This window comes from Sebastes fasciatus, chromosome 12, assembly GCF_043250625.1.
Source record: "Sebastes fasciatus isolate fSebFas1 chromosome 12, fSebFas1.pri, whole genome shotgun sequence".
Classification (NCBI taxonomy): domain Eukaryota; kingdom Metazoa; phylum Chordata; class Actinopteri; order Perciformes; family Sebastidae; genus Sebastes; species Sebastes fasciatus.
Genome location: NC_133806.1, coordinates 12,847,405 through 12,869,762, shown reverse-complemented (window position 1 = coordinate 12,869,762; position 22,358 = coordinate 12,847,405). Strand labels below are relative to the sequence as shown.

General features: G+C 40.6%; 1 protein-coding gene across 9 annotated transcripts in view; it reads left to right on the top strand.

Moving 5' to 3' along the window:
- The window catches only part of erfl1 (Ets2 repressor factor like 1), a 109,790-nt gene that overhangs the window by 75,936 nt on the left and 11,496 nt on the right, over positions 1-22,358 (top strand). For 7 of the 9 annotated variants that reach the window (XR_012596126.1, XM_074653154.1, XM_074653156.1 and 4 more), the window contains one exon: positions 8,847-8,953. The exons of the other annotated variants lie outside the window; for them this stretch is intronic. The gene's annotated coding sequence lies outside the window, so the exon portion shown is untranslated. The remainder of the gene's footprint in view (positions 1-8,846; positions 8,954-22,358) is intronic. 9 annotated transcript variants of the gene reach the window in all.

Sequence of the window (22,358 nt, the reverse complement as noted above, 5' to 3'; positions counted from 1 at the left end):
TTAACAGAAGAGACAGAAGTCAAAAGCATGTTCTTAAGAAAAGTAAACGACAGAATATCACGGAGGCGTTATGTCCATTAATTTACAATCTGTGCTTGTTGAACTCTGTTTGTGAAATTGTACTTTTTGGCATACGCCAGTAGTTTATTTTCTTTTCATCGCTCACTGAACAGCCTTTCTACTTCTTGGACCACATTTAATTCATTTTATTCCTGGCAATTCTGCCTTCATTTGACAGCTACAATGGAGAGATGTCAGAACGTGAGGGGGATAAAGAGGTGCGATGACATTCAACAAAAGGGACATTGCGTTTATGAGGTCAGCATCTTAAACCCTTAAGCCACCCGGACGCCCCCACATTTTATTATTAGATCATATGGAGACACTAATAGTAATGGACTAAAGGGAAAAGTGATAATAGACACCCTTAAGAGATGTAATAGGAGGTTTTACTGACCAGGTGTTTGCCAAGGTTTCTCTCTATACTCTCAGTCTTCAACAACCTAAAGCTGTGCCAGTTTTTACAATACGTATCATACAGGGGTAACAATTCAATATATTGTGATAAATTTGCTATACTGTAAGCAACGCAATATATTGCGATTTTTAAAATCTAACATCAACACGTGACCATATGCATAAAATCTGATTCTTTTTTTTTTTTTTACTTTTTTATGCAATCAGCAAAACAGTGGGATCTGCATTTATCACAGTCCCTGTAACATCCAACATAGCAGTACATTTTGTGCAATTTGAGCCACTGTAATTAAAAATCGATAGTGTTTTTGAGAATCAATACAGTATCACAAAACATAAAATCACGATACTCAAGTGTATCGATATTTTCTTACACTCCTATATAGACCCATCAAACCCACAGCTTGTGACTAGACTCAAGATTAAAAATGATTAAACCACAAGAATCTATGAGAAATTGTAATGTATAGGTTCAAGTTGGAGGTGGTGAGATTCAGTAAGATGTTTCTGTGGTTCAAGTTTTGCTAAGAATGCAGACAGGTTAGAGCCAAAAGATTAATCCCTGAAGGCAGGTGCAGTACTTATTGTATCTGCTTCTGTCTATGTTGTGTTTTATCTGTTTGTTTATATAAACAAATATCTTCATACAATAAGCTAATATCTGCCTACCTTAAGTATCTGGTTATGCTCGCTGTTGTGGGACATTCACATTACTGCAGACCATAGACTGCATAAGAAGTGGACGTAGTCACCCTAACGTCACCCATTGGTTTGTGGACTGCCGTTTTGAAGCCTCGAGTTTGGCATTTTCGTCGTGACCATCTTGGTTCATTGCAACCAGAAGTGACACGAGAGGATGGAGCTAAGTACAACCGAATGCTGAATTTTGTATGTAACATTTTTAGGCGACCAAAATGTTACAATTAACTTTCATGAACTGAAAACACACTTTGAAAAGATTGAAGTTTTAAGACAAAAATATGGACAACTCCCAGACCGGATAACGCCGTGGTAGCGACCTGTCAATCACAAGGTAGCCACGCCCTAAAGCATACCCTGCTTTATCATCTATTTCACTTTAAATGGGACCATAATTTACTAAATGAACATCATGCTGTATTGAAGAAGACTTGAAACTAGCGATTGAGACCATAAACTCATGTTTACAATGTTTACTGAGGTAATAAATCAAGTGAGAAGTAGGCTCATTTTCTCATAGACTTCTATACAATCGGACTTCTTTTGGCAACCAGAAGAGTTGCACCCTGCTGGCTATTAGCTACAGTCCAATGTTCAACTTCTGCAGCTCACTTGGTGGCGTGATTTTAGATACCACACTTTTGACGCCTTTGTCCAATCTCGCTACCAGTAACGGGCCTATATCCAGGACATCATAATGACTATATCCCCTTATTTCAAATACTACTTAGGTTAATTATTCATGGTTATTATTGAGTCCTAATTACCTGTCCTGATGTCACCGTGATCATTTGTTCCATTTGAAGGCATTTTGTCGTGCAAATGCTTTCTGTGTGGCTGCTGTATGACACCAATTATAGTGCATCTCTGGAAATTCAGTTTGTAGTTTGTCCTCCATTATTGATGGCACCTTTGAGCAGCAGCAGTCACTGGCTGTGCTGCACTCTCAAAGGTCAACACTTGGTACGTTCGCAGTTCAACAAAGCAGAATTTTCCCCACATGTCACACAATATTGATTGCATACATTGTGGTAGGGTGATCCCCAGTCAAAAATAAATGGTTAAATTGAAAACGATTACAAAGCAGAAACATTTTTATGCAATGTGAATCAAGTCCCAGGTGGTGCCAGCTGCACTGCACTCTGGGTAGGAGAGTTTTCTTAGTGTGAGAGGGATGGGTTTTTAAGGTTTGTGATGTTCCCCTTCTCTCTTTATCAATGGCAATTTGTATGTGAGCACTCACCTCTGTAGTCCCAGTGGGCACAGAGGATTTCATCAAGGTCTTAGCCCCACAAGGCTACAAATCCGGTTACCAATGTAAGTGTTTTAAACTGTTTAAACTATCAAAATGCTCCACGCTGAGTCCCAGGCTGTGTTCGAGTCCCGCCGAGACCACACTGAACCATATGAGTCTAACTGCATTTACTTTACTTTTTTTTCTCTCATTTTATTTTTGCTTCATATAACACCTGCCATTTCCACCGGTTCATCAGACGCCAGCTCTAAGCCGACTCTGAGGGGATTCAGTGCTATTGGTTTGTGATGGTCTCAAGTTTTTACTGCTGCTTTTATTGATTCATTTTCATCATTCCTTTTTTCATTAACAACAAGTTAGCAAAATATATACGACACTTTTATGTGATTTGACTATCCTTCAACTTTTTATCTTTGGATTTTTACAATATAATCACTTTGCGAGCGGCTGTGGCTCGGAGGTAGAGCGGGTCGTCCACCAATCGGAAGGTCGGCGGTTCAATCCCTGGTTCCTCCAGTCCGCATGTCAAAGTGTCGTTGGGCAAGATATACTAAACCCAAAATTTCTCCCGACGGTGTGTGATTGAGTATTTAGATTAGATCCTGATGAGCAGGTTGGCACCTTGCATGGCAGCAGCGTATGACTGTGTGTGAATGGGTGAATGTTGACATAGTGTAAAGCTCTCTGAGTGGTCAGAAGACTAGAAACGTGCTATACAAATGCAGGTCCATTTACCATTTGTGTATCAGTAGAATCCCCTGAATGTCTGCTGTTGTATGATAATCCAAAATCATTATTATAGGATTATTGTGATAGGCTAATCATAATAATCAATACAAACACGCCTAGAGTAAAGGATTACCTCTTAGGCTTTAATTCTACAATATTTGTAATTACATCATTGCAATTAGCACAATGAACCTGTAGTGGCCTACATTTAAGATGAAGCATCATGAACCCAATTGTCCAAAACTGGTGAATAGAAATTAGCCTACATAGAGATTTCGTGAAACTTAAAACAACCATTACTCTCAAGAAAATGTTTCAAAGTTCAACTGAGAGCGAGGGCCAATTATTGCAAGAAGAAAGACACAGAGAAATGATTTAATGAGCAGAGCCTTCAGCCAAAGGAGACAACTCTAACTCTAAATAGTCATCTTTCCAAAGCTCATTTCAAAAGTATGGTTAAATATGCTGTACCAATTCATCACGCCATCTTTCAACTTTTTCATTTAGCCCTCACCTTCCAAAAAAAGCTGTTTTTCCTCAAACATCGCGATAACTCGGCTTGGCCTCATTAAACCTTTCCTGTCAGTTCTCAGAGAGCGAGATTTAGTCTGGTGGGTTATGGGGGTTGTTTTCTGTTTTGTATTAATCAACTTTAGTCTGAGTTACTTCAGACTTTAAAATGGAGAGACCTGTAATAAGTAGCTTATTAACCTACGTATTCATTATTAATAAAAGTATAAATAATAAACTCGCCCATCAACTGGAAGCAAAACATGCAGAGAAGTAAGCCGAACTTTAAAGAATAATAACATGCTGTTTATAGCCTATATAGAAGCTCCTCATTTAAATATTTATTGTGCACAAAACTACTCAAAGTGCGGACTTAACCTTCATCAGCTGCTGTAGCCCACTTCTCCCCTGCTGGATCTCTCTTCCTACACAAGGACAAATGAAAAATGAGTCACAGTTTAAAACTCTGTGACCTAATTTTGTTGGTTTATTATATCTAAAATAAATACTAATATAAAGATGTTCTTATAGAAACGATATAGGTAACTAAGCCACTGAAAGCGCTAAAAATGTATTGGCTGCCTGATGATGATCACAGACTGGAGGTTTATTTTCCATTATATGATCAGAGGCGGTCAATACTGATCAATAACCCTCCTCCTCTCTCTCATCTCCTCCTTCCTTCACTGTGTCCATCCTGAACGACCACTCTATCCCAGTAATGATTATAATATTTCATAGCCTGTGCGTACATTTATCCTTATCGAGCTTATTTGCACTATAGCATCCTAAAAAATGATGATTTTGCAGATAATAACAGATGTTATTGGGAGGGGGTGGGCAAAGGGAGGGAAGAGAAGGAGTTGTAGTGGAGGGAAAGAAGTAACAAAGTTGGGGGGGAAAGGGAGGGAGGAGGAAGAGGAGGGAAGTAAGGAAGGAGCAAAGGAAGGAAAGTGTTTGAATTATTATCCTGTATATGCCTGAGTGGACATGAGACAGAGAGCAAGGGGCGATATATGGCGAGTTGCTGAAGAAAAGATGAGAGTTGAGCCCGAAGGTGGGGAGGAGAGAGAGAGAGAGAGATGGAGAGGAGAGAGAGAGGTGGAGGGCTGATGATGAATGGATGGAGAACAGGGATGAGAGACGGAGCAGCATGAAAGAGTATATATACGGTGCGCGGTCCTGCTCCGAGGATGATGAAACGTTAATTAAAGTAAACGAGCTACCTGAGCTCTCCGGCTAACCCCCTGTCACACTTTGTCAGGAGACTGAGGAGGAGGAGGAGGAGGAGGATGGAGGAGGGGGGAAATTTGACTGAAGAGGAGAGAAGTTGGATAATCCAGCTGTGGCTTTAGTTCAAGGTTGATTGCTGTCACTGTTTCATGCTTCTGCAGACCATATTCCTATATATGATCTGCCTGTATTGTTTTTTTAGGTCAGACTTTTATTATCATATTTATTAGGGGGTGTAAGAAAATATCTATTAAAAAAATATAGAATATCGCGATATTATGTCTTACTAAATGGTAAATGGTAAATGGACTTGCATTTTTATAGCGCTTTTCTAGTCTTCCGACCACTCAAAGCGCTTTACACTACATGTCAGTATTCACCCATTCACACACATTCACTGATGGCAGAGGCTGCTAAGGTGCCAACTTTGCCCATCAGGATCTAAATAATGTTCTTATACTGTATCAATTCTCAAAAACACTATTGATTTTTAGTTAATAGTTTACATGCACAGATTAACTCAGTCAATACTTCATTTCATTAGCAAAGAGCTGCACCCTCTCAGTGTATGTGTCCTCTCAAAGTAGTGCTGTCGGATGTTACAGTGACCTCGGAGAAATACACATCCCACTGATCTGATTGCATAAATAAAAAGTAAACTTATTTTACTCAGATTTTATGCATATGGTGGTGTGTTATTTATACTATGACAGATTTCCTAAAATTATATTTAAACATTTTTGTAATATATCGCCTTACGTACAGTATCGCAATATATCTCAATATATTGAATGGTAACGCCTGTATCGTGATATAAGTATCGTATCGCCAGATTCTTGCCAATAATACACAGCCCTATAATCATATTCCTCCACTTCTGATTGAAATTTGTTTTAATTGCTTTTCAAGGCCAGATTCTTGCACAGCATCCTTATTTTCTTGCATGGATTATCCATTGTTGCAGTGACATACAATTTATGTGAACTTTTTATTTATTTACTCAGATTTTATGCATATGGTGGTGCGTTATTTACATTATGACAGATTTTACTAAAATTATATTTAAAAAAAAAAATCGTAATATATCGCCTTACTTACATTATCGCAATATATCTCAATATATTGAATCGTAATCCCAGTATCATGATATACGTATCTTATCGCCAGATTCTTGTCAATAATACACAGCCCTATAATCATACTCCTCCACTTCTTCTGATTGAAATTTGTTTTAATTGCTTTTCAAGGCGAGATTCTTGCAGCAGCATCCTTGTTTTCTTGCATGGGTTGTCCATTGTTGCAGTGACATACAACTTATGTGAACTTTTTATGGGAAAATGTAAAATTATTTTATCACATCAATATAAGGGGCACCTATATCAGTAATTGCAAAACAAACATTTTACAAAAAAGTAGTCCCTGATTTCCCCAATCACAATCGCCTTTTCTGCATCCTTCCTCCGTGTGTGTATGTGTGCGTGTGTGTGTGTGTGTGCGTGTGAATGAGTGAGTATAAGCCTTATTTCCCGTTCAGTCCATATGCAAGGTTTATCCGCCAAGATCACCTTTGTTTCTTTTTTTTAATGCTCATATTCATTCAATTAATCTGGGCTCTAATTTGTTTATATATTTATTTACTCGGTCTCGCTATCACTCTCTCCTTTTTTTTTCATCTCTCTCCAACGATTATCCTGGCGTCTAATTAGAAATCGATGCAGCTGGGCCGGCGGGTATTTGCAATGTGTTTGTGGACGTTGAGAACAATTCCCCGGACAGAAAAAGACTGAGAGAAGAAAGAGAGAGAGGAAGAGGAAACGCTACACTGCACTGCAATATATGCACACATACACACCACACACATATTCTTGACAACCAACTTTATTGCTTGCAGCTATTCTTCTTTCTAAAAAAGCAGTAAGGCTAAGTAAAAAAAAAAAAAAAAAAAAAAAAAATGGAAGGAAAGGAAAAATGAAAAGAAAATCATTTTTTAACGACTGACGCGAGGGATTTCTGCAGAATTGTTGAGGAGTGTTTCCCCGCGTCTTTTAGGAAAACAAACAAATCTCGGAGTGGAAAAGCACTTTAAATGTGATGGCCTGCGTCTAACCCCAGCACCGTGCTGCGAACAAGAGTCCAAGGAGCCAATTCATCAGAAAAGTTACAACATGCGCTCGGCTGTGACTCAATATAAATGCTAATTATGATATATTATATTACTATATTATAATTATTATTATTAGTGTAATGATAATAATGATTATTATTATTGTGTGATAATAAATCATGCATATTATTATTATTAACCTTTAGGCCATGTGCAACATCGCACGAGTTGTAATCCATGCATAAGTCCAAATTTGATCGTTTTTATTTATTTTATTATTTTATTTGAAGGGATGTGCAGTAAGATGAAGCAAAAACTGGCTGAATTTTTTTAAAAGCTGTTTTTCTCCGAGAAGGAAGTACACATTTCCTCCTGGGTTTTATGACATTTTTTCAAAATTATTATTTATTTTATATATATATATATATATTTCTTTTGAATGGATGTGCAGTAAGATGAAGCAAAAACTGACTGAATTTTTTTTAAGCTGTTTTTTTTCCAAGAAGAAAGTCAAAATTTCCTCCTGGGTTTTATGGGATTTTTTTCTATTATTATTTTTTTTATTTTTTTAAGGGATGTGCAGTAAAATGAAGCAAAAACGAGCCTTTTTTGTTTTTTAAGCAGTTTTTTTAAGTCCAAATTTCCTCCTGGATATGTGGGGGGTTTTTTTTGTGTGTGTGCATGTGTCTCGTTAACACTCCTGCAAATATGAAGGGAAAGTGTTGAAAGTTTTGGACACATAAACGATGCAAAACACTTGGAGTGCACTGTGCCACACATTTCTCCCTCCTCTTCTTCTTCTTCCTCCTCGTCCATCACCGTCGCCGGTGTCTCTCTGTCGCTCCTCACCGAGCCGAGGTCGCCTCCTCCCCGCCGGGTCCCGTGGAGACGAGTCGGTATATAGAAGCGACGGGTTAGCGCCATTACCGGAGACCAATCGAAACTAACCGGATTAGCAGCTGCGAAAATGAAAAAAAAAAAGAAAGTGTTCCAACCAAGTGAAAAAAATGTAAGGAATGAGAGCCTCGCACCTTTATTAGTTCAGCTTTTACACCGAGGTGTGTTTACTGGCTGTGCTCTGCGTTTTATTGGCTCGGCCCATAATCTGTTTTTCTCTCTGTTTTCTGTGTTCATCATCCCAAACGAGATGCATCACTTTCTCTCTCTCTCTCTCTCTCTCTCTCTCTCTCTCTCTCGCTCGTTGTGTGTGTGTGTGTGTGTGTGTGTGTGTGTGTGTGTGTGTGTGTGTTGTGTGTGTGTGTGTGTGTGTGTGTGTGTGTGTGTGTGTGTGTGTGTGTGTGTGTTTGTGACTCTACATGGATGTACCAGTCAGTCAGGAAGTGTCACATCTGGAAACACAGTGTTGGAGTGTCACCCCCCTCTGCATGATGAGGAAAACTGAATAACTTGCTTTTTCTCCTTGTTGCTTCACATTTCATCAACCCCTGTGATGCTTTACTTGTGCCAAAACCATCAGTCTGGACTCCCTGGTTTGTGTGTGTGTGTGTGTGTGTGTGGTTTTGCATGCATGTGTGTGTGTGTCTTTGTTGCTCTGTGCAGTATATAGCAGATAGGCCTAAGTCATATTTGAGGCTCCATCCTTGCATTTTCTGTCAGTCTGTCTTTCCATCTTGCACGCTCATTAAACGTCCCTCACATACACAGACTCTCTCTCTCTCTCTCTCTATCTCTCTCTCTCTCTCTCTCTCTCTCTGTGTGTGTTTCTCTCACTCTCTCTCTCTCTCTCCCTCTCCTTCTTCTTCCTCCGCGCCTCACGCTCCCCTTGCCCGTGGCTATATGATCGTGAAAAATGTGTTTACAAAACTCGCTCTCTCGCAGATCAAACCGTACGGACGAATCAAAGACTTTGGAGAGAGGAGAGAGAGGCAGAGAAGAAGAGAGAGAGAGAGAGAGGGAGAGAGAGAGAGAAGGGGAACAAGCAGAGGGTGTGTAGAGGCCTTATAATTTTAAAATTCTCTGTGTTATTCCCTTTTTTTTCTCCTCTTGTGTTTGTGTGTGTGTGTGTGTTGATGTCTGCCTGTATCTCCTTTGGTAATACAATATCTTTAAGGCCCCCAAAACAACTATCTGTGTCTCACAGTTAAACATGAGATAATGCAATATTGATGTCTCCTTGTCTTTGCTATAACGCAATACTGGGCCCACTCTGGCTGGACACACTAACATGGGCCGATAGTGCCCTCGCACTTAAAAGAATTACTGTGATCCTGTAATAAATTTTAGAGGGATGCTACACAAATACCAAGTCCCTAAAGGAATATAGTGGGGGTTAGTGAAACCAGAGGAGTTAAGAATATTCCCAAAGTAGCATCAGGTCACATTTCAGACTAAGTATTCAGCACAACAAGTCCAGATGGGATGGGAATATTTTTCATTTTTGCCTCTTTATGCATTTCAAAAGAGTGATTGAAGATGCTGCAGGTGGCCCCAAGTTAAAGTGACTCAATGTCACTTTTTCCCACAATTTTCTTTATGTAAGTCTGTGTGTCCTCACAGTAATGGGGACTGCATGCGCTTCATTTTGTCAATGAGTCAAAGTCTGGCTCACGATTACGTGGATTACATACGAACTGATTACGTGGAATATACAAATTATAGTGCATTATTTGTCGTAGGTACGAACGATGTATGAGAGCAGCCTGCAGATATTGTACACTTGAAGTTTATCGGTTGTTTGTTCATATGATTAATTTTCTAACTTTTTTAGTTCCATCTATTCAAATAGTTCATAATGCCACGCATTGATAAAAGTACTTTATCACCCTCATATCCAACCACAGACAGTCAGACAAACCAAACAACTAAATATGCTGTTCAACTTAAGCACAAAGTTCCACACGTATGTTTTGTTGGCACGCATATGACGCCATTTACCCGTGCCAGACGCATTCATATCGGACTTCCATAGTTAAATATAATGATAAACCCATTTACTAAAGCACAAAGAGTTTAATAAACTGAATATCTAATGAGGCAACAAAGATACAATTCACCATATTCTGAAACGAGGAATTTGGCTCAGTCTTGATAAAGATTGATGGTTTGATTGATTTGATTATGTGGATTACATATAAATTGATTTCGTGGGATGTACGAATTATGCTGCATTACTTTTCGTAGCAAACGGTGTATGATGGCAGCCTGCTGCTATTGTACTCTTGAGATTTATCAGTTGATTCATTTTCTAACTTTTTTAGTTCTTTTAAATGATTTCATAATGCCACACATTGAGACCATGTCTCAGTCTTGATAAAGGATTGATGGACTGTTGAAACACCAGGGATAACAATAGAAACAAGTACAGGACTTTATCGTTCTACCCCTGACAAGGTCTTACGTATTGTATTTATTAAATATATTATAAATTTGCCTGTAAACAAAACAAAAAAAGGAAGTCCTGGAATTCACAAAAGCACAAAATCTTATACAAAAAGTGTCATTTTTTTATATTTGTGAGATAGGTGCAAAATAATGTGACATTTTACAAGCTTCGGTATATAATATTTGGTTAAGGTCAGGGATAGGTCAGGGATAGGTCTTTGGCATGTGCTCACATGGTGTGCAACTTTTGTCATTCAAAGAAAAGACATTTCTTTTCATATAATTGGGTCAAAATTGCACGAGGTCAGGCTCTTTGAGAAGTTGCACAGGATGCACAAGCAGAGGTGTGAGGAGGACTTTTACATTTTAAAGAGAAGGATCTTGATTGCTCTCCTTTGTGTTTATGACAGAGGCTTGATGTTTAGGTGAGAGTGTCTAAAATAATCAGACAGGACATAGAAAAGACAAACAGTGGGACACAGGAGGATAGGAAGAGGAGGAGTGCCAGTTAGAAGCTGAAGAAGGGGCTAAAGGGTGAGGAGATGAGGGGAGAGGGGGGCAGACAGACGGGCTGGGGGAGCGATTATAGCAGGGTTTATGTATGAGCTATTGATTGAGTCGGTGGTGACTTCTTGAGTGGTTAATTCGGGAAGTGAGAGCGATAGAGAGAGTAACTCACTGACCAAAGAGGGGAGGGAGGGTGGAGGGGGGGGGATAAAGAGAGAGCGTGATGAGGATGAGTAGAGAGAGAGAAGAGCGTTTCCTCGGGTAAAAGTGTGGAAAACAAGACACTAGTTTGCAAGGGATTATGTTGTGGTTCTCGGTGACTAATAAGGGCACTATTAATCCTTGTGTTAATCTGCTTTATTTCCTTGTTGTTTGGGGTCACACTGACCCCCACTGCTGCATGTGTCATAATAATAATAATAGCAGTTTTCCCCTTTCTTCTGACATCATTCAAAACTCAATATGTAGAAGAAGTTTTGAACCCCTTCCCATTGCCACAAGCTAGGCTTGAACATGACTAAATACGAAAGTGACCGTAAAGCATTTCTGTTTCTATTTATCTACACATGTATTTCTATATGCATTAACAAATATATATATATTTTTGTTTGCCAAAAAGTCATTCCCAGACAAAGAAATGTACAATATGTCATCTAACATAGTTCCTTCTGTTTGGGGTCAATTAGACCCCAGAGAGGTCAAACCATAGACGGTATATGTTAGACCCCTCTGAACAAACTTCAATAAAACTCCTATGAATTTACACTAGCAATCACAGATGTAGAACAAATGAAAATCCATTGTATTTAACAATGTTTTACAGCTGGGGTCTCTGATGTTAATCTGTCATTTTCTGCAGCAGACGTCTGAAATACATCATCAGTTCCAAATTGTGTTAATAAACAATTCTCATGAAATTAAAGCTGCAGTGGGTAGACGTGGAGCAATTATGATTAAAAAAAGTTATTTTTATAAAACGGTCACTATATCTTGACAGTAGTGCATGAGACAGGTAGTCTGAAAAAAGTAATGTGCCTTGGTGTCCTCCAGTGTCCTCCGGTGTCCTCCGGTGTCCTCCGGTGTCCTCCGGTGCTCCCAATGGCATCTGCAAGATTTCACAGACTGGATTAAAACAACCAATCAGAGCCGAGCTGGAGTTTGCCGTCTCTGAGCAGCTGTCAATCACTCGCAAACTCCGATCAAACGGTCAGACTAGGCAGCGCTGATCAAACATGAATTAATATTCTGTTACTGTAATGATTATTTCTCACCTCGAATGTTTTCAGAAACATCTTGTAGTGTACTGTTTAGCTGTAAAATGAGAAAGTTTGTGACCCGGCAACCATGTTGAGATCCGTTGGTTAAATACCGAGCACCGCCCACCAGATGGAGCACAGCCAATAGGAACTCTCAATAGGAACGCTCTCTCTCTCAAATGACCTGTGATTGGCCAAAGTCTCCCGTCACGGGCTAGGGTTTTTAAAGCCTGAAAACAGAGCCATGAGGAGGTGCAGAAGTCTAGTTTTCTCTCAGAACACTTGAATTACAACATGCCAAAAGTTTATTATGGACTTTTTGCCCAATGATGACAAAAACTTTCAGCCTACTGAAGCTTTAATACAATTAATTATCAAGGTAATATGACAATATTATGTTTTTTGAGCTGTTAAAGAGATTCCAGGGTCTCCAGGACCCTAAACAGATCATCACACAGGAAACAACAATGTAGCTGGTATATTCATACGTTGTGTACAAGTACACATTTTAATTACCTCTTTATCACTATTATTATCACTACAATGTTGCATACAGTTACAGTTTCCTTTTGAAGTTCGAATCAGAACTATCAACCTGCTTTCACATCCTAAAGCAAACGTGGCTCTATTTTAGGACAATTGTGTTGCCTTTTTCTATAACTGCTCTTTTCCACCACCTCCTCCCTCTCTCTCCTCACCATCACACACATAAACAAGGCGTGCACACTCACACACGTGTTCACTCCAAACACACACATGCCTCTTGGGTCTCTATAGGCGTGAAGTTGAGCCCATAGGACACTCATCTGCTCGCAGGAAACAACAGATGGTTTCCTTGTTCTCACTGTTATCACCTTGTCTGAGGAAGTCAAAATCAAGGCAACAACTTGGACTATAGGAAGCAAGGGCGCACGTGTATATGCGTGTGTGTGTGTGTGTGGTGTGAGGACAGGTGTGAAGGATCTCTTGTTACAGCCTATATAGGTAGATAGATATACTGGTTATTCTTAATGTGTTTCGTTAGTGATGCATCTCTCATAGTTTGTTTGCTGGTAGGATATCCTGCAGTCAAATTCCCTAAAAGTGTTTTGTGTGTGTGTGCGTGTGTGTGTGTGTGTGTGTGCGTGCGTGTGTGTGTGCGTGTGTGTGTGTGTGTGTGTGTGGACAAGTGTGAAGGATCTCTTGTTAAAGCCTATAGTAGGTAAATATATACTGGTTATTATTATTCTTAATGGGTTTCGTTAGTGATGCATCTCTCATAGTTTGTTTGCTGGTAGGATATCCTGCAGTCAAATTCCTAAAATGTGTGTGAGCGTGTGTGTGTGCGTGTGTGTGTGTGTGTGTGTGAAGGTCAGCTCGCCGGCGCAGTTTCTTTTCCTATTCCTCTTCCCTCTCGCGCAGGTTTTGATCTCTCAGCCGCGAGATCAAAGGCGCTCTCTGGCTATTAGTCAGCGCGAGCCATTGATCCCTCATCGATCCACCGCGAGACACAGCCGCCCCGTGAACACCGCGCGAGGCTCCCCAAAGCTCCTCCACCCGCGCGCGTCCGGAGAGAGAGAGTGAGAGAGAGATAGAGATGGAGAGAGAGAGAGAGGGAGAAAATGTGTGTGTGCGCGTGTGTTTTTCTAGAGCCAAACTCGAGCTTTTTCTTTGCCGCGGGACATGAAACAATGAGGCTCGAGCCGGTTTTAATAAAGCGCGCTTTCCCTCCTTTCAACTCTGGCGCGAGGCGGACGAGCCGGCAGCGGAGAGCGATCGATAATTAATGACGATGAATAATTTAACCCTATCGATTGATACTTTTTTTTCTTCATCCTTTTTTCCCCCCTCCTTCTTCTTTTCCTTATTTTCTTAAGGCCGTGCCGTGCCATACCGCACTAATACCGTTTTTACGCGCTCACATCCTCCTCATCTCTCCACTCAGCTGCTCTTAAACTTGTTGGAGTTCTCCACCTTTTTCATGAAAGCCTAAAAAAAACAGGTTTCCTTATTTATCACACAAGCTACACTATAGTCTCAACTTCACCTCGGGATCATTAAAACTCTACATGAATGAACCCTTACAGGATGCGGCTGGAGAAAATAAAGACATTGATGCCATTAACAAATACATCTGAGTGCATATTCCTCTGAATCAGAATCACATTTATTTGCCAAGTATGTGTGCACATGCAGGGAATTTGACTTTTCATCTCTCTCAACGTACTCTAGGGTAGGGCTTCTCGATCTTCTGTATCCTGAGGCCCACTTCTGATTGTTAAAAACATTTCCGAGGACCATCTTCCCATATATATTACAAACTGGGCTCCAACAAAATGTTTTCGTTTAAAAACACTCACCTTTGTGTCACTGCATCCAAGACATATATGTCTGTAAAGGGGAGACTTGTAGGTACCTATTGAACCCATTTTCATTCACATATCTGGAGGTCAGAGGTCAAGAGACCCGTCTGAAAATGGCCATGCCAGTTTTTCCTCGCCAAAATTCAGTGTATATTTGGAGCGTTATTTAGCCTCCTTCCCGTAGGTGGTCCTCTGAGGCCCACCAGTGGACCCCGGCCCAGTGGTTGAGAATAGTTGCTCTAGGGTGACCAGATGTATGTCGTATTCCCCCCCGTGTGAAATTGACAAATAACTTTTGCCAAAAAAACTCTGAAAATCGCCTTTCCACCGGTTTCACCCACTTATCTGCATAGTTTGTGACTCACCATTTTCCATGGCATATAGCGTAGCAAAGACGGTGGCAGGTCAACCTGCACTTGACCCACGTGTGCGCAGTTTGACAGCAAACACAGCGCCGTGATGTGACAACCTTCCCAGCTTTTCTTCACAGCCATTGGATAAAAGTAAGATTTTCATAAAAGCGTCCGTCCTGCTAGTGGTTTGACTCTTGGAAACTAGAGCCAATGCAAATGTGGGACATCGTCTCAATATGTGGGACAACAACAACAACTGGGATGAAAATGCTGTGCAGCCTCTCGTAAAGTGGGACACCTGGTCAACCTATAACGTACTTACACAGAAATAGAAATAACAGCTAGTGACAAGGACAACAAAGCTGGACAAGAAAGGTAAAGAATAAACAGGACTGTTATGTAAACGAGTATGTATATACAGGGCTGGGTCTAGCCCTTTTGGTGCTCTAGGCCAAATTCGGATATGGAGTCCCCCTCTGCTGCCGCTGCCTGTGCCGCTCTAGGACTATAGGGTTAGGGTTCAACCCCCCAGAATCCTAACCCTAGCTCCTTAAACCACAGCACACATCAGAAATCACAATGGTCATAATTTGTTCATTTGTTCATTTGTTCATTTGTTACATCAATGCGAAAAATGAGGAAGGGATGCCCACCTGTAATTTTATTTTTATTTTTTTTAAAGAGCGACCAACGTCCCCCAGAAGGTGGCGCCCTAGGCGACCTCCTATATGGCCTATGTCTTAAAGCCTCAGTAGGCAGGAAGTTTTTGGCATCATTGGGCAAAAAATCCATATTAACCTTTCAGCATATTGTAATTCAAGTGCTCTGAGAGATATTCACGGCTCTGTTTTCAGGCTTTAAAAAATCTAACCCGTGACGGGAGACTTTGGCCAATCACAGGTCATTTCAGAGAAAGAGCGTTCCTTTTGAGCGTTCCTATTGGCTGTGCTCCGGCTGGGTGGCGGTGCTTGGTATTTCCTCAATTTATCTCAACATGGCTGCCGGGTGATGAACTTTCTAAAACGTTTGAGGCAAGAAATAGTCATTACAGTAACAGAGTATTGATTCATATTTGATCAGCGCTGCCAAGTTTGATCGGAGTACGCGAGTGATTGACAGCTGCTTAGAGACGGCAGGCTCCAGCTCGGCTCTGATTGGTTGTTTTCCTCCCGTCTGTGAAATCTTGCAGATGCCATTAGGAGCACCGGAAGACACAGAGGCACATGATTTTTTTCAGATTACCTGTCTCATGCACTACTGTCAGGATATAGTGACCGTTTTTATAAAAACAACTTTTTTAAATCATATTTGCACCAATTCTACCCACTGCAGCTTTAAGCTGGCCCTTTTGATCAATCCCTGACATCCTCCTAGTGCCATACACTGGGGCACCAAATGTCTATAAATCCGCAGCTGAAAATGGTTCCCAACCAATGCATGATTTACTCTAGTTTTTGCTAAGAAAAAATTGCTCATGTTTTAAGTAATATCTGAGCCTGTTTAATGAATGAAACTCATTTTTAAAGGTTGACATCTTCACTGGGGACAAATGGGTTTGTCGCACAGGGTAGGGAAGTCGGAAAGTATTGAAAGACAGACTAATGCTCGGTCGGTCTATTCATGGGATTTGTTGTCAAGAAGAAAAATATAATATAACACCAGCCTTATTCTTTAAGCCTGAAATTGAGGTCTGTTATTGAACCAATTTAGTTTATTGTGGAAAAAACATTTCAGCTATTTCAATTATGGACAATTCTCAGTATTGTCAGTTGTCATATGGCTGAGGGTTTTGGTTTGGTGGTTGTGTCTCTCGGTGTGAAGGACTCAGTCTGAGCTTTGCCCCTGCAGTGTGGAGTAACGGCTGCTCTGTGGGGGACCAGGCAGAGTCACAGAGCCTCCTGTTACTATACAGTACATCTTGGTTAAATACACTGACAGTACCGCACTGCTGTCTGCTCCTATTACACTGAATTCTCACTCTTTCATTTGACAGTGTGATATACTGTGTATAGAGTACACAGAGCTCAAGGTACAAAGGAGCAAACATGTGCCAAATGGCCAGTATAGTGATAGTGGATACGATACGATACCAGTGTTTAATTAATAAACTGTATACCTCACTGTGTGAGAGTGACTGGGATCATTCATTTATGTGTAAGGCAACATCAGGCTGAAACATTGTTTTTCCTAACTTTGTAAAACAAAATGTGACAAATGAATACATAGATATACATTTACTGAATTGTTATTTATGATTAAAATAATAAATAGTACACCAGCAACTTGGTAAGAAATCTTCAAAATCAACAGGAATTTTTTTCAAGTGTAAACCTTTTTAATGCAGCAACAAATTGATAAACAGGAATTCAAATTCAGGTATATAATGTATATAGTATACAAATATAAAATTGAATTTAATAATTAATAGTTAAAAAATAATTGTCATCGATATCCGATCCAGCTATTTGAGTCAGTATCGGCCCGAAGTCCGATCTGGTATCGGTACTGGTGCATCCCTAAGTTTTCATACAATCATATCTTATCACTTATGTCTCATATTCACAGAACAATTCTTATTTATTTGTGCAAAATAAAGTAGGAATTCAGTTGGATTATGCAGGACAGATACATATTCATTACTTTCTATATTATGCTGTATGTTTTGAAGTAAGTAAAATGTTGTTTTAAAAAATCTGATACAAAACAATGTTCTCTGTGTATGACCTATTGAAAATGACATTTCATAATTTAGATAAGACATTTAGCTAAATCAGAAAATTATAGCCCACTGTGGTGATACAATTTGATTCAGCGTTGACTTTTCTCTTTAACATTTGGATGGACAGGTTCTTTTTCCCTCTTCCTGACCAACCCTCCCCCTCCTCTTCCTCCTCCTCCTCTCCTCTCCTCGTTCCTCCTCTCTCCTTCTCTCCATCTCCTCTAACAAACCCATAGCAGAGTCCCTCTGTTCTTCCACCCTGAGGCTGACCAGTGTGTCAGAGCTAACCAGGGAGAGGAACAGAGAGAGAGGGAGAGACAGAGATAGCGGGAGAGAGGCAAGTATAGAGAAAGGGAGAGAGAGAGGGTTCACTTGGGCCTTTTTCAGGGGCAACCAAAAAAAGGAAGATGAGACAGATGTACAGAGCCCGTTTCATCTAGTGGAAAAAGAAAGCGGGAGAGGCCAGACTCTTCATGCCTCTCATATTTTTTCTTTTTATATCGTGACCCATCACTCTTTCCTTCTTTAGACAGCACTGGAGATATAATGTTGCCTGAATGTCGGGCTGCCCCCCTTCCTCCCTCTCTACCCAAGTCACTCTGCAGCATTTCAAAACATAGTTGGTACAACAGTATATTCCGCACACTGTTTCCTTTTCACTCCCGTCAGTGGCCCACTAACCTCGCCAGCTCCGCCAGTATAACAGTTGTGCTGACGGGCCTGGTCTTATAGATTACCAGCCTTGTTGCAAACTTGCATCAGTTTAAATCCATCAGTCCTGTTTGGGAAGAAGATGTTATGCTCCAAATACACAGATCTTTTCCAAACACCTGAAAACTCTTGAACTCTTCTTAAATACACTTCTAATTTTGTTTTGATCCATCTTTTTATGGGTAGGATTAATTTGCCAGCTGATAGGACTGAACCTAATGTTGCATCAAGTTTGTAGCTAAAAGTCATTACGTTAATTTCATATGACTTTCCACTTGTTTTTGGAAGACTCTGACCATATCCTAATTATGAGCATACTTAACCATAACCGTTTTTTCTTTTTCCTATTATCTTAGCAGGTTTATTCCAATCAGCAAAAAAATCAGGTGTCATTATACGACTCTTAAAAACATTATAAACATACGACTTCAATAAAACAAATGTGCAAAAACCAGGTTACAAAGTGCTCTACAGGCGAAAGAAATTAACTAAGGCATATAAAAAAAGACAATTATAAGAACAAGGAGACAAAGACTGGAAACCAAAAAAATTCAAAAATCAAGAAAAAGAGAAAGCTGCTATAATTAATATGTTTATATTAAGAAAGGATCAAATGACTATATGCAATGTAGAGCTACAACAATTAATCAATTAGTTGTCAACTATTAAATTAAGTATTATTTGGCTATTCGATTAATCAAAAAAGTCAAATTCTCTGATTACAGCTTTCTTGTTTCTTTACTCCTCTATGACAGTAAACTGAATATCTTTGAGTTGTGGACATTTGAGGACGTCATCTTTGGGAAACACTGATCAACATTTTTCACCATTTTCTGACATTTTATAAAACAACTAATCAATTAATCAAGAAAAAATTCAGATTCATCGACAATGAAAATAATCATTTGTTGCAGCCCTGATGCAATGTGAAAGGAACTCAATCTTACAAAGTATGTGAGAAAGCTTCAAAAACCCACTGTACACTTCCTGCCCAGCAATAATCCACAGACAGACAGACAACGTTAGCAGCTAACCCATTAAGAAAGTAGAACTGCTAAATAGCCTAAATACTTTGCTCAGGAGTTGGCGTAGAGAAAACAGAGCTAAATGGGAGTGAATATTGGACTTACACTGAACAAAATGGCTAGAAACACAACTTGAAATGAACGTTCGTCTGTGTCTGCTGGATGAGTAAATAAGCAACTGTGAGCTGTATCACTATATCAAACTGATTATTGCAGGTTTAAAGGTACAGTGTGTAGGATTTGGCGGCATCTAGTGGTGTGGTTGCAGATGGCAACCAACTGAGTACCCCTCCGTTCACTCCTCCCTTTCCAAGACTGCTTTGACGTGAGCTGCCGAGTGCAAAACTGCGTTAACGCCGAGGCCAGTGTTTGGTTTGTCCGCTCTGTTACTGTAGAAACATGGCGAACTCCGTGAGGAGGACCTGCTCCCTATGTAGATATGAAGGGCTCATTCTAAGCTAACGAAAACACAACGGTTCTTAGTTTCAGGTGATTATACACAAATGAAAACATAGTTATGAATATTATATTCCATTTCTACTAATAGATCCTCCCAAATGTTACACACTGATCCTTTAAATATGATTTTTAAAGATGTGCACCGATTTCTAAGACTTTGTGTGTGGTTGTTTGAAAGTTGAGCAAAAGACATAACCTTTCAGCCTTGACCAGCCTTGACCTAACGTGAGCGTGCGAGTCCTTGCATCTTCGTAGTGTCCTAAAGACTAAACTGTCCTTAAAACCAGCCGACTCTTTCAACTGACTGAATTATCAAAAGCGTCTGACTCATCAACACACCAGAGGGTTTTGCAGCAGGAATGTGTGTTGGTTAAAACAAGTGTGGGCCTACACTCCACAACATGTGGAGGAGCACAACTGAGGTTTCCTTTGAGCGATGAAGGTGCTATTGTCAACATGTGACTGTGCGTACAGTGACCCGGTGCCCCTATTGTGTGTGTGTGTATATACTATTGTCACCGGTAACTGTGTGATCCATCATCCAGACTGGGGTTTTTATAGGTGGCCTTTTGTGGGAGAGGTTCTTTGTTTGGACTCAGTCGCTCTGTGTTGCATTTGTGTTTTTGTCTCTGTGCTCAATCAGCACCATCTTTAGTAAACAAAGTGCATTCTCTCTTCCAGCTCAGTGAGATGTGTATTAGTGTGTCTATATTGATTCAGTCAATATCTATGGGCTCCATGTCTTATTTTGTGTGTTAGCGTGTGTGTGTGTCGGCTACCTGACTACCTGTGTATTTGTGGCATATCTGCTCGAGACTGTGTGTTTACTGTGCACATACAATCCATTACAATCTGTGAGCATCTGTATCTGACAGTCTGTGCATGCATGTGTGTGCAAGAGTGTGTGTGCGCGTTCGAGGAGGAACAGTATTCCCTGGGCTGCTAGTTATAATGTTTCTGGGGGTGATGGGGGGAACTTGAAAGCCCTGCGCTGCCCAAATCAAAACTAACAAGGAAATGATGGGGGCTCCTTTATCTCCTCTCTGGCCTGGGGGGCCGAGAGGGGCGAGAACGAGAGACTGGGGAGGGAGGGGAGGAGGAGGAGGGAGGGAGGGAAGGGAGGTAGGAGGAGGAGGAGGAGAGGAGGGGGGGCTGCCTGGCTTCCTCTTTGATTTGTAAAAAATGCATTACCTCCGAAATCAAACGGAAAATTACTGCGCCGAAGCAAAACACACAGAGCAGGAGAGAAAAGGGAGATGGGTGGGGCGGGGGAGCAGACAGAGGATAGGTGTGTGTGAATAGGAAGGAGGTGGGAAAGAGGAAAGGAGGATTCACCTGTATAGTTCCGCTGTTGGATGGGAAAACGGGAGGATGGATATAGATGTAGGCGGTGTGTAGGTGGTGTGAGAGGTAGCCGGAGAGACCCTGACAGATAGGAGCACACATATATGTTATCCTCGGAGGAGACGAGCTTATACACGCCGTGGACCACGAGAACATGGCAAATGAAACAGATGATGCAGTATTGATGACTTGTAGCCCACAGGGAAGAGGAAACTTATAGATTACTACCTTGAACACAAAGAATATGTTATTTTTTAAAGACTCGTACCAATCTCCGCCGAGGCCTTCAGTCAGATGTGCGGGTTGGTTTAATGGAAGGACATACATTTTCAAAGAGAGACGTTTCTAATTGTGCGAAGGCCGATGTGTGTTTTGAAGTCCTACTGATGCACTGAATACAAAACGATCTAACAGGCTACGCGTGGTAGAGTTTTGTGGAAAAACCCTGCGTGAAAACAAGGAGCTTTTTGTGAAGAGCTGTTATTTGAACCCTGGTGATAACTTTGACTCATTTTGGGAAAGTGAGCGCAGGCAGAGACACAGAACAAGATGAAAAATAAGAAATGATAACATGAATGATGTGGGGAAAAAAATACGTGAGTGAGATAGGATGAATGCCAACTCTATATCTGAAGACAGAAGGAGCGGCTTGAAAACAAGAAAGATGAAGAGAGGGAGGAGAGAGTGAGGAGAGGGGCCACAATCCAAAGGCTAGGAGCAGGGTGAGAGCGAGTGATAGAGAGAGTCGGTCAGAGAGAGAGAAATGCCTGGAGTTAGTAATAATAATTTATACAAACACACCTTAATAATTCACGTTCCATTTCAATGCTGGAGGGAAAATCCAAAATTCACAGAGCATAATTAAATAGAGGCAGAGAGTGAAGGGAGAGATAGAGAGGCCGGCATTAAAGATACCAGTGTAGCAGCAGGGCATCTCTTCCATCTGAGCTTTGTAAAACAACCCTGATGAAACTGTGATATCCAAACCAGACCCCGTCTCGCAGTCCCCTCGCTCGTCATGGAAACGCTGAAATTTCCTCGCCTCCTCCTGTCAGCAGACGTCTATATGAGACATTATCAGTATTAGCTGTCATTTAATGCACACGTTATTGTTTCACCTGCTCGCATATAAAAAAGGAGCGTTCACGGCGATGGATTGAAAATCAACAGTTAGTTTGAGGCTTTCATGCATGCCTGTGGTGCTTTCACAGGTGTGTTTGTAAAAATGACAGTTGAGGTATTTAAAAGAACTAAATTATCTACATTGTTATATATTTGAGTCAGTTATTGTTT